Genomic DNA, 13730 nt, shown 5'->3' on the forward strand with positions numbered 1-13730 from the left:
ATTATATATAGATCTATATATATATATATATATTTATATATTTATATATATACAGGAGCAAGGGAGGAGAGCAACTGCAATACACAACATATATATATATATATATATATATATATATATGTACAGCAGCAAGGGAGGAGAGCAACTGCAATACACAACAACACATATAGATCTATATATACAGCAGCAAGCAACTGCAATGCACAAAAAATATATATAAATATATATATATACAGGAGCAAGGGAGGAGAGCAACTGCAATACACAACATATATATCTATAGACAGGAGCAAGGGAGGAGAGCAACTACAACACCATATACATATATATATATGTATACATATATATATATATATGAGCAAGGGAGAGGAGAGCAACTGCTATATATTCAGGAGAGCAACTGCAGTACACAACATATCTATATCTATCTATCTATATATATATATATATATATATATATATATACACAGTAGCAAGGGAGGAGAGCAACTGCAATACACAACAACATACCGTATTTATCGGGGTATACCACGCACCGGCCTATAACACGCACCCTCATTTTACCAAGGATATTTGTTTTTTTTTACCCAAATATCCATGGTAAAATGAGGGTGCGTGTGTGCGCGTGTATACCCCGATACATCCCCAGGAAAGGCAGGGGTTAGAGAGGCCGTCGCTGCCCGCTTCTCTCCCCCTGCCTTTCCTGGGGTCTAGAGCCGTGCTGCCGGCCCTTCTCTCCCCCTGGCTATCGGCGCCGCTGCCCGTTCTGTCCCCCTGACTATCGGTACCGGCGTCCCATTGCCGGCGCCGATAGCCAGGGGGAGAGAAGCGGCGCCGACAGCCAGGGGGAGAGAAGGGGCAGCGGCACCCATTTCCGGCGCCGCTGCCCCGTTGCCTCCCCCCATCCCCGGTGGCATAATTACCTGGGTCGGGTCCGCGCTGCTGCAGGCCTCCGGCGTGCGTCCCCTGCGTCATTGCTATGCACGGCGCGGCGCACTGACGTCATGCGCCGCGCATAGCAACGACAAAGGGGACGCACGCCGGAGGCCTGCAGCAGCGCGGACCCGACCCAGGTAATTATGCCACCGGGGATGGGGGGAGGCAACGGGGCAGCGGCGTCGGCAATGGGTGCCGCTGCCCCTTCTCTCCCCCTGGCTACCGGCGCCGGTACCGATTGTCAGGGGGACAGAATGGGCAGCGGCGCCGATAGCCAGGGGGTGAGAAGGGCCGGCAGCAGGGCTCTAGACCCCAGGGAAGGCAGGGGGAGAGAAGCGGGCAGCGACGGCCTCTCTAACCCCTGCCTTTCCTGGGGATGTATCGGCGTATAACACGCACATGGACTTTAGGCAAAAAATTTTAGCCTAAAAAGTGCGTGTTATACGCCGATAAATACGGTATATAGATCTATAGATTTCCACTGCGTCTCTATAGGACCCATCTCCAGTGATGAGACCCAGTGCCGTAGAATTACATTATGCTGGTTCTCATCACTGGAGATGGGTCCTATGGAGACACAGTGGTAGCTTATTACACGGCACACTGATATACAGCTGAAGGCATCCATGAGAAATCTTTCTGTTTGGGTTTTTAGGCGCTGATTTTAAAATAAATCATATATTAAGACAAATAAGTATCATGCACAGTGCTGCGTCATAGTCATATGTGAAAAAGAACTCTAGAGATACATTTTAACACTCTGCTGCGCTTTAAAGGGGTATTCCAGGAAAAACTTTTTTTTATATATATATATATATATATATATATATATCAACTGGCTCCAGAAAGTTAAACAGATTTGTAAATTACTTCTATTAAAAAATCTTAATCCTTTCAGTACTTATGAGCTTCTGAAGTTAAGGTTGTTCTTTTCTGTCTTAGTGCTCTCGGATGACATGTGTCTCGGGAAAAGCCAAGTTTAGAAGAGGTTTGCTATGGGGATTTGCTTCTAAACTGGGCACTTCCCGAGACACGTGTCATCAGAGAGGACTTAGACAGAAAATAACAACCTTACCTTCAGAAGCTCATAAGTACTGAAAGGATTAAGATTTTTTAATAGAAGTAATTTACAAATATGTTTAACTTTCTGGAGCCAGTTAATATATAAAAAAAAAAAGTTTTTTTTCCTGGAAAACCCCTTTAACTTCTGGGGGATTAAAAGACTCAGCATTGCCCACTTGGCTTCAGTGAGAATTAAGTGCACTACCAAGTTTACTTTTATGGGTGCTCTCTGGTATAGAGATTCCCTGTCTGACTTTTATGGGTGCTCTCTGGTATAGAGGGTCCCTGGCTGACTTTTTATGGGTGCTCTCTGGTATAGAGGTTCCCTGGCTGACTTTTATGGGTGTTCTCTGGTATATAGGTTCCCTGGCTGACTTTTATGGGTGCTCTCTGGTATAGAGGTTCCCTGGCTGACTTTTATGGGTGCTCTCTGGTATAGAGGTTCCCTGGCTGACTTTTATAGGTGCTCTCTGGTATAGAGGGTCCCTGGCTGACTTTTATGGGTGCTCTCTGGTATAGAGGTTCCCTGGCTGACTTTTATGGGTGTTCTCTGGTATAGAGGTTCCCTGGCTGACTTTTATAGGTGCTCTCTGGTATAGAGGTTCCCTGGCTGACTTTTATGGGTGCTCTCTGGTATAGAGGTTCCCTGGCTGACATTTATGGGTGTTCTCTGGTATAGAGGTTCCCTGGCTGACTTTTATGGGTGCTCTCTGGTATAGAGGTTCCCTGGCTGACATTTATGGGTGTTCTCTGGTATAGAGGTTCCCTGGCTGACTTTTATGGGTGTTCTCTGGTATAGAGGTTCCCTGGCTGACTTTTATGGGTGCCTTCTGGTATAGAGGTTCCCTAGATGACTTTTATGGGTGCTATCTGGTATAGAGGTTCCCTGGCTGACTTTTATGGGTGTTCTCTGGTATAGAGGTTCCCTGGCTGACTTTTATGGGTGCCTTCTGGTATAGAGGTTCCCTAGATGACTTTTATGGGTGCTATCTGGTATAGAGGTTCCCTAGCTGACTTTTATGGGTGCTCTCTGGTATAGAGGTTCCCTGGCTGACTTTTATGGGTGTTCTCTGGTATAGAGGTTCCCTGGCTGACTTTTATGGGTGCTCTCTGGTATAGAGGTTCCCTGGCTGACATTTATGGGTGCTCTCTGGTATAGAGGTTCCCTGGCTGACTTTTATGGGTGCTCTCTGATATATAGGTTCCCTGGCTGACTTTTATGGGTGCTCTCTGGTATAGTGGTTCCCTGGCTGACTTTTATGGGAGCTCTCTGGTATATAGGTTCCCTGGCTGACTTTTATGGGTTCTCTCTGGTATAGAGGTTCCCTGGCTGACTTTTATGGGTGCTCTCTGGTATAGAGGTTCCCTGGCTGACTTTTATGGGAGCTCTCTGGTATATAGGTTCCCTGGCTGACTTTTATGGGAGCTCTCTGGTATATAGGTTCCCTGGCTGACTTTTATGGGTGCTCTCTGGTATAGAGGTTCCCTGGCTGACTTTTATGGGTGCTCTCTGGTATAGAGGTTCCCTGGCTGACTTTTATGAGTGCTCTCTGGTATAGAGGTTCCCTGGCTGACTTTTATGGGTGCTCTCTGGTATAGAGGTTCCCTGGCTGACTTTTATGGGTGCTCTCTGGTATAGAGGTTCCCTGGCTGACTTTTATGGGTGCTCTCTGGTATAGAGGTTCCCTGGCTGACTTTTATGGGTGCTTTCCGGCATAGAAGTTCCCTGGCTGACTTTTATAGGTGCTCTCTGGTAAATTTTTTGCAAACTCAGAGATTTTGTAGGCATCATGGCTGTTTGGGGTGGAGTGAGAAGATGGGAAAAGAAAATAACTCCTGAGGGGGTATTAACACTAACAGTATCCTGCGCATATTTGATCCACAGAATTTGAAGCTGCAGATTTTATGCGGCAGATTTCAATGTAAACTAATTGAACACAGCTTCAAATCTGCATTTTCAAATCTTGTACATCAAATATTCACAGGATACTGTACATGTGAATAGACCCTAACAGAGAAGATTATTCTGCCTCTGAATTTGTCTGAACAGAAATATATTCATTTATCCAGCACTGATTGTGGTGACTCTACAGGCCACCATGTACTATCTGATATTGATATATTGTATATGTATCAGGTCTCAGTATGGTGGCAATATTGGTATTCCTATAGTTGTTTTTACCTGAATCACTGAATGGTGGGGTTATTTACTCATGGCATGGTGGTGTTATATAGTCTTGGTGTGATGTATATGGAGCACAGGGGGCTTAAAGGGATTATCCATATGGAGGGTTTTGTTTTTCTAGAAACATGCCCATTCTGTGTCATATATGAAAAAAAAAATCTTTACATATCCCCAGCGCTTCTGTGGTGCCTCCGATATCCCACTCCGGTCCCTGACTGCAATCCTCTTGCTAAGTATACTAGTATTAGTGGTGGTAATATTGGTCTCAGTATACAGGATTTAGACAGTGTAAATACATATATATATTTATCCACAAAAAAATAAAATAAAAGAGGAATTCGTCTGTGCCCCGATGCCAGCGGCTGTAGGGCTGGTTTGCAATAATTTCCAGGGCTGGTTTTTATTCCCAGTTCGTCCCTGAATACAGTAGCGAAAATATAGCCCGAAAGCTTCACAGAGCTCATAGACAGCGCACACACTTTGGATCTTCTAGGACCTTTGGTGATGTCATCAGGGCTCTGAGCCAATAGGAGTCATCCAAGGAGTCATCTTGAAAGATACATAGTAAGTCTGTGGATGCTGTCTATGGGTTTAACCCCTTAAGGACTCAGCGTTTTTCCATTTTTGCATTTTTTTTTTCCTCATCACCTTCTAAAAACCATAACGCTTTCAATTTTGCACATAAAATTCCATATTATGGCTTATTTTTTGCGCCACCAATTCTACTTTGCAGTGACATTAGTCATTTTACCAAGAAATACACGACGAAGCGGAAAAAAATTTAATTGTGTGACAACAGAGGAAACTAGGAAAATCTTTGGGTATGCAATTCGGGGGCCCCATATTTAATTTTGCCCAGGCTGGCAGGTGGTGCATTCACTCTAGTGGTAGCATGAGACGGAGTCTACAACCTACACAAGAGGCTCAGGTAGTGCAGCTCAGCCAGGATGGCACATCAATGCAAGCTGTGGCAAGAAGGCTTGCTGTGTCTGTCAGCGTAGTGTCCAGAGCATGGAGGCGCTACCAGGAGACAGGCCAGTACATCAGGAGACGTGGAGGAGGCCATAGGAGGGCAACAACCCAGCAGCAGGACCGCTACCTCCACCTTTGTGCAAGGAAGAGCAGAAGGAGCACTGCCAGAGCCCGCAAAATGACCTCCAGCAGGCCACAAATGTGCATGTGTCTACTCAAACGGTCAGAAACAGACTCCATGAGGGTGGTATGAGGGCCCGACGTCCACAGGTGGAGTTGTGCTTACAGCCCAACTCCGTACAGGATGTTTGGCATTTGTCAGAGAACAACAAGATTGGCAAATTCGCCACTGGTGCCCTGTGCTCTTCACAGATGAAAGCAGGTTCACACTGAGCACATGTGACAGACGTGACCGAGTCTGGAGATGCCGTGGAGAACTTTCTGCTGCCTGCAACATCCTCCAGCATGACCAGTTTGGCGGTGGGTCAGTAATGGTGTGGGGTGGCATTTCTTTGGGGGGCCACACAGCCCTTCATGTGCTTGCCAGAGGTAGCCTGACTGCCATTAGGTACCGAGATGAGATCCTCAGACCCCTTGTGAGACCATAGGTTGGTGCGGTTGGCCCTGGGTTCATCCTAATGTAAGACAATGCTAGACCTCATGTGGCTGGAGTGTGTCAGCAGTTCCTGCAAGAGGAAGGCATTGATGCTATGGACTGGCCCATCCATTCCCTAGACCTGAATCCGATTGAGCACATCTAGGACATCATGTCTCGCTCCATCCACCAACGCCACGTTGCGCCACAGACTGTCCAGGAGTTGGCAGATGCTTTAGTCCAGGTCCAGGAGGACATACCTCAGGAGACCATCTGCCACCTCATCAGGAGCATGCCTAGGCGTTGTAAGGAGGTCATACAGGCACGTGGAGGCCACACACTACTGACCCTCATTTTGACTTGTTTTAAGGACATTACATCAAAGTTGGATCAGCCTGTAGTGTGGTTTTCCACTTTGATTGTGAGTGTGACTCCATATCCAGACCTCCATGGGTTGATAAATTTGATTTCCATTAATAATTTTATTGTGATTTTGTTGTCAGCACATTCAACTATGTAAAGACGAAAGTATTTAATACGATTAGTTCATTCATTCAAATTTAGGATATTTTATCTTAGTGTTCCCTTTATTTTTTTGAGCAGCATATATCTATATATACAGGAGCAAGGGAGGAGAGCAACTGCAGTACACAACAACATATCTATCTATCTATGCAGAGAAGAGGGAGAACAGCACTGGGCCCCAGCTGTTTAGTGCAGGTGATCGTCCAGATAACCAGTCCAGTATATCGACATCCACACACCAATTGGTCACAGGACAGAAGAGGCATACTCCAAAGTAAAGCAAGCTGTTGTCTTTTATTTGTTACCAGCAGTGCAACGTTTCGGCTATATGTTAGCCTTTGTCAAGCATCCCCTTTAGCTGCTCTCAGGCCTCTTACCCCAGCCAAGCCAGATCACCCTGCTCTGTACTGAGTAGTGGCAAAAACCACAAAACAGCTGTCTGCAGGTGGGTAGAAACTTTCCTTTTGGGAAGTAGTCTGGCTTGGCATAAAATCCCGATTAGCTTTTCATATTCCTTAACAGGAGCTAAGCTGATACCAGGGAACACTACCTGAATAAGTTGGTGTAATGAGCTGCTTTGCATATTCCCCTACCCAGAATGCCCACGGAGTGCAAAATGGCCTTATGAAGCTCCGTCATACCATGAGTGGTAATCTCTCCCTCAGATAAATACTCATCCCCTTTAGCTGCTCTCAGGCCTCTTACCCCAGCCAAGCCAGATCACCCTGCTCTGTACTGACGAGTGGCAAAAACCACGAAACAGCTGATACCAGGGAACACTACCTGAATAAGATGGTGTAATGAGCTGCTTTGCATATTCCCCTGTGTATATATATATATATATATATATATATATATATATATATATATACTAGCTTCGCTTGCGTTAAATTTGGGGTAACATAGATTTACTTTTTACGATCCTATAGTAATGAGGCCGCTCTGGGTAAAGTCTACGGGCATCCAAACAACCCGAAACATTACATCTGCTGTTTCATGGAATTGAAGATCGACATCCTTTGAGGACTTTTGCCACCTCAGTGTGCAGGGGAACCTGCCTTCTCGTGCTGCTTATATACTGCCAACAGTCCTCATATCCCGTCCTCCTATCCCGACCTCCTATCCCATCCCCATATCCCGTCCTCCTATTTTGACCTCCTATCTCGACCTCCTATCCCGTCCTCCTATCCCGACCTCCTATCCCGACCTCCTATCCTGACCTCCTATCCCGACCTCCTATCCCGACCTCCTATCCCGACCTCCTATCCCGACCTCCTATCCCGTCCTCCTATCCCGCCCTCCTATCCCGACCTCCTATCTCGTCCTCCTATCCTGACCTCCTATCCCGACCTCCTATCCCGTCCTCCTATCGCGTCCTCTTATCTCGACCTCCTATCCCGTCCTCCTATCGCGTCCTCCTATCCCGTCCTCCTATCTCGACCACCTATCCCGACCATCCCGTCCTCCTATCTCGACCTCCTATCTCGACCTGACCACAGTGCTCTCTGCTGACACTTCTGTCCGTGTCAGGAACTGTCCAGAGCAAGAGTGGTTTTCTATGGGGCTATGTTTCCAATCTGGACAGTTCCTGACATGGACAGAGGTGTCAGCAGACAGCACTATTGGCAGACTGGAAAGAACTGCACAATTATCTCTGTAGTATAAAGCAGCTGATTAGTACTGGAACGATTTAAAAGAAGTACGGTAATTTACAAATCTGTTTAACTTTCTGGCACCAGTTGATTTGAAAAAAATAGTTTTCCACTTGTTTCCACCAGAGTCCCCCTTTAACCTCTTAAGGACCCAGGGCGTATGGATACGCCCTCACACCCTGGGCCTTAAGGACCCAGGGCGTATCCATACGCCCTGGCGTTTTCCGGTCTCTGCTGCGCGCCGGGCAGAGATCGGAACTGGATGCCTGCTGAAATCCTTCAGCAGGCATCCAGGGCAAACGCCGAGGGGGGCCATGTAGGCCCCCCATGTCGGCGATCGCCGCAAATCGCAAAGGAAATCGCCCTTGCGATCTGCGGCGATACCGGGCTGATCGGGTCTCTGGGACCCGACCGCCCGGTAATTTCGCATGATCCCGGCTGTCACAGACAGCCAGGACCATGCTAACGTATACAAGCGAGGTGGCAAGCCTGCTACCTCCTCCTATACCCTGCGATCTGTCGGTTAGTTAACCGACCAATCGCAGGAGGGGGGGCGGTTACTTCCTCCCGTCCTGCCCGGTCCCTGAAAGTCCGGAGAGGACAGGAGGAAGACCGGAGGCGGGGGACGGGGGAGTGCTGGGGACCGGCCCCGGTACTTACCTCGTCCCTGAAGACCCGGATCCTGGCGGTGGAGACGGCGGCGGCGGCGACAGGTGAGTAGATCTTCAGCCGCGGTCGGGCCCTTTACAGCAATGCACGTCGCCGTAAAGCGACATGCATTGCTGTATTGGGACCCTGTAAACTACAACTCCCAGCATGCCCAGACAGCCCTTGACGTCTGGGCATGCTGGGAGTTGCAGTTTTGCAACATCTGGAGGTCCACAGTTTGGAGACCACTGTGTCCTTCCAGATGTTGCAAAACTACACATCCTCAGCATGCCCTTACTGTCCAGGCATGCTGGGAGTTGTAGTTCTGTAACATCTGGCCCTGCAGATGTTGCAGAACTACAACTCCCAGCATGCCTAGCCAGTTTTGGCATACTGGGAGTTGTAGTTTTGCAACATCTGGAAGGGCACAGATTGGGAACCACTGTATTAGTGGTCTGCAAACTGTAGTCCCCCAGATGTTGCAAAACTACAACTCCAAGCATGCTGGTAGTTGTAGTTCGGCAACATCTGGCTCTAAAGATGTTGCCGAACTACTACTCCCAGCATGCCTGAGAATGTTTGGGAGTTGTGGTTTTGCAACAACTGGAGGCACACTGGTTGGGAAACATTGTCTGTTTCCTAACTCAGTGTTTCCCAACCCGTGTGCCTCCAGTTGTTGCAAAACTATAACTACCAGCATGCACTGATAGACTGTGCATGCTGGGAGTTGTAGTTTTGCAACAGCTGGAGGTTCCCCCTTGTGAATGTACAGGGTACATTCACATGGGCAGGGGGCTTACAGTGAGTATCAGGCTGCAAGTTTGCGATGCAGCAAATTTTGCGTGGCAGCTCAAACTCGCTGTAAGCCCCCGCCCATGTGACTGTACCCTAAAAACACTACACTACACTACACTACACTAACACAAAATAAAATAAAGAGTAAAAAACACTACATATACACAGCCCCCTAAACAGGCCCCCTCCCCTCCCAATAAAAATGAAAAACGTCTGGTACGCCACTGTTTTCAAAATGGAGCCTCCAGCTGTTGCAAAACACCAACTCCCAGTATTGCTGGACTGCCGTTGACTGTCCAAGCATGCTGGGAGTTTTGCAACAGCTGGAGGCACCCTGTTTGGGAATCACTGGAATAGAATACCCCTATGTCCACCCCTATGCAAATCCCTAATTTAGTCCTCAAATGCGCATGGCGCTCTCACTTTGGAGCCCTGTCGTATTTCAAGGCAACAGTTTAGGGTCACATATGGGGTATTGCCGTACTCGGGAGAAATAGCCTAACAAATTTTGGGGGGCTTTTTCTCCTTTCACCCCTTATGAAAATGTGAAGTTGGGGTTTACACCAGCATGTTAGTGTAAAAAACTACATTTTTTACACTAACATGCTGGTGTTGCCCTATACTTTTCATTTTGACAAGAGGTAAAAGGGGAAAAAAGCCCCCCAAAATTTGTAACGCAATTTCTCCCGAGTATGGAAATACCCCATATGTAGGCGTAAAGTGTTCTGGGGGCGCACAACAAGGCCCAGAAGGGAGAGTGCGCCATGTACATTTGAGGCGATTTGCACAGGGGTGGCTGATTGTTACAGCGGTTTTGACAAACGCAAAAAAAAACAAAACCCCACATGTGACCCCATTTTGAAAACTACACCCCTCACGGAATGTAATGAGGGGTGCAGTGAGAATTTACCCCCCACTGGTGTCTGACAGATCTTTGGAACAGTGGGCTGTGCAAATTAAAAATGTTGTACAGACCACTGTTCCAAAGATCTGACAGACACCAGTGGGGGTAAATGCTCACTGTACCCCTTGTTACGTTCCTCAAGGGGTCTAGTTTCCAAAATGGTATGCCATGTGGGGGTTATTTTGCTGTCCTGGCACCATAGGGGCTTCCTAAATGCGACATCCCCCCCCCGAGCAAAATTTGCTCTCAAAAAGCCAAATATGACTCCTTCTCTTCTGAGCATTGTAGTTCGCCCGTAGTGCACTTCAGGTCAACTTATGGGGTACCTCCATACTCAGAAGAGATGGGGTTAAAAATTTTGGGGGGTATTTTCTGATATTAAGCCTTGAAAAAATGTGAAATTTGTGGGGGAAACACCCATTTTAATGAATTTTTTTTTTTTTTTTTTTACGTATGCAAAAGTCGTGAAACCCGTGTGGGGTATTAAGGCTCACTTAATTCCTTGTTACGTTCCTCAAGGGGTCTTGTTTCCAAAATGGTATGGCATGTGTTTTTTTTTTTGCTGTTCTGGCACCATAGGGGCTTCCTAAATGCAACATGCCCCCCAAAAACCATTTCAGAATAACGTACTCTCCAAAATCCCCTTGTCGCTCCTTCGGTTCTGAGCCCTCTACTGCGCCCACCGAACACTTTACATAGACATATGAGGTATGTGCTTACTCGAGAGAAATTGGGCTACAAATATAAGTATAAATTTTATCCTTTTACCCCTCGTAAAAATTCAAAAGTTGGGTCTACAAGAACATGCGAGTGTAAAAAATGAAGATTGTAAATTTTCTCCTTCACTTTCCTGCTATTCCTGTGAAACCCCTAAAGGGTTAAAAGGCTGACTGAATATCATTTTGTATACTTTGGGGGGTGCAGTTTTTATAATGGGGTCATTTGCGGGGTATTTCTAAGATGAAGACCCTTCAAATCCACTTCAAACCTGAACTGGTCCCTGAAAAATAGGGAGTTTGGAAATTTTGTGAAAAATTGGAAAATTGCTGCTGAACTTTGAAACCCTCTGGTGTCTTCCAAAAGTAAAAACTTGTCAATTTTATGATGCCAACATAAAGTAGACATATTGTTTATGTGAAAAAAAAAAATATTTTGAATATCCATTTTCCTTACAAACAGAGAGCTTCAAAGTTAGAAAAATGCAAAATTTTCACATTTTTCCTAAAATTTTCAAATTTTTCACCAAGAAAGGATGCAAGTTACACATTTTTTTTACCACTATGTTAAAGTAGAATATGTCACGAAAAAACATTCTCGGAATCAGAATGATAACTAAAAGCATTCCAGAGTTATTAATGTTTAAAGTGACAGTGGTCAGATGTTCAAAAAATGGCCGGGTCCTAAGGTGTAAAATGGCTGGGTCCTTAAGAGGTTAATTTGGTGACCCAGTACAGAAATCACATGCTCTTCTGTACTCCTGCCCATCCTGTGTTGCCGATGCTGCTCAATGTCCGTCATGGGTCCTCTCTCCTTAGAAATCTCTATATTGCACTTACTAATGTCATGTTACATAAGAGTTAATATACTGTTGCCTTAAGAAATATATTGTTGCTAAGGACCTTTGTTGTTAGGAGTATATGCAAGGTGAACAGGTGATTTATTCACCCAATGGGATCTCTCAAAACTGTCCCCTTGTATAGTGAGGTCAGAGCTCTAGCTCTCAGGGGGAGATTTATCAAAATCTGTCCAGAGGAAAAGTTGCTGAGTTGCCCATGGCAACCAATCAGATCGCTTCTTTCATTTGGCAGAGGCCTTGTTAAAAATGAAAGAAGAAATCTGAGGAGTTTATCTGGTGTCCCTGAATGAGGCCTGAGGCCTAGTCCGGTAACCACGAGTCTACTGCAAGTTAACCCCTGCACCGTGGGTGAAAGTCAAAGCCGGATGGTAGGAATTAACCTATTGGGTATTCTGCTGAAGTCCAGACCAAGTAGTCAGCCAAGTTAGTCTGTCAATTTCAAAATTTAAGTGTGGTTGCATTAGTCAATACACTTGCTACTATATGTCCCAGCAACCCGTAAGCTTCCCTAAGTTCACCCTGCATCTCCTTAGTGCCAATCTGATCTGTATGGACTTTAACACCTTGTCTACCTCTGTAAAACATACCAGTTATCTGTAACCTTGTGTCAGAGTGATTTCTTGCCCCCTTCCTGGCACAGGTGAAGCTGGTCTACCTCGGTTGGTGTATAGGTCAACCATGCCCTAGCGTCACAAAGAGGTTAATACACACATTACCCCATCTGACACCACATTAACCCTTATTTAACATTGCATTATACTGTGAAATGTAGAGGGTCCTGAGGAGTGTGGGCCTATGACAGACAATGAAGCAACATCTGCCACACAGGATGGGCAGGAGTACAGAAGAACACGTGTTTCTGTACTGGGTCACCACATAAACATACAGTGATCCCCCGACCTACGATGGCCCCAACATACGATAATTTCAACATATGATGGCCTCTCATGTTGACGGCAGCATCAACATACGATACTTTTTTATGTTGGGCCATCGCATAAACCGCTATCTGGCAGCGTAGACTGCTTCAGCTTCTGCCGGATAGCCGTTTAAGGTGCCCCATGTGGTCCGGTGAGTGTCACTCACCTGTCCTCGACAATCCGGACTGTCTTCTCCGGGCTCCGCTGCATGGCTGTCGGTCTCCTTCATCGCCATCACGTCGCCGCTCACGCCGTCCCGTCATCCAATAGGAGCGGCGTGCGTAGCGACTTGATGACGGCGATGGAGAGCGACGATCAAGGGCAGCGGTGATGGTCAAGAGCAGCGTGGACACGTGAGTGTAACTTTCTATACTGTACTGTATTACTATTGCACGGATCCCTCAACATACGATGGATTCAAGTAACGATGGTTCATTTGGAACGAATTACCATCGTATGTTGAGGGATCAATGTATATGTATATACAGGAGCAAGAGATAAGATCAACTACAATACTAAACACACACACAAAAACATCTATATATACAGGAGTGCACTCTAGCGTCATTATCTATCTATCTAACTCATATCTATCTATCTATATATCTATCTCATATCTATCTATCTATCTATCTCATATCTATCTATCTCATATCTATCTATCTATCTATCTCATATCTATCTATCTATCTCATATCTATCTATCCTCTATCTATCTATCTCATATCTATCTATCTATCTCATATCTATCTATCTATCTATCTATCTATCTATCTCATAGTTATATGTCATTAGCTATCTATCTTATTACTTATTTTCTCATTTATTGTCTTTCTATCTATGTCATTATCTATCTACCTAGCTCATATCTATCTATCTATCTATCAATCAATCTATCTATCTATCTATCTATCTGTGTGTCTGTCTGTCTGTCTATCTGTCTATATATCTGTCTATCTG

The 13730-nt window shown here is 45.8% G+C and overlaps 1 protein-coding gene across 2 annotated transcripts in view; it reads right to left on the bottom strand.

The window, feature by feature from the left end:
- Positions 1-12470, bottom strand: part of NRIP1 (nuclear receptor interacting protein 1) — a 113146-nt gene extending 100676 nt beyond the window's left edge. The window contains exon 1 of one of the 2 annotated variants that reach the window (XM_056559400.1): positions 12452-12470. The gene's annotated coding sequence lies outside the window, so the exon portion shown is untranslated. Of the gene's footprint in view, positions 1-11830; positions 11849-12451 lie in introns of those variants that run through there. The other variant, XM_056559398.1, reaches the window with a different exon arrangement.
- Between the last annotated feature and the right edge of the window lie 1260 nt (positions 12471-13730).

The sequence above is a fragment of the Hyla sarda genome, chromosome 2, assembly GCF_029499605.1.
Source record: "Hyla sarda isolate aHylSar1 chromosome 2, aHylSar1.hap1, whole genome shotgun sequence".
Taxonomy (NCBI): Eukaryota; Metazoa; Chordata; class Amphibia; order Anura; family Hylidae; genus Hyla; species Hyla sarda.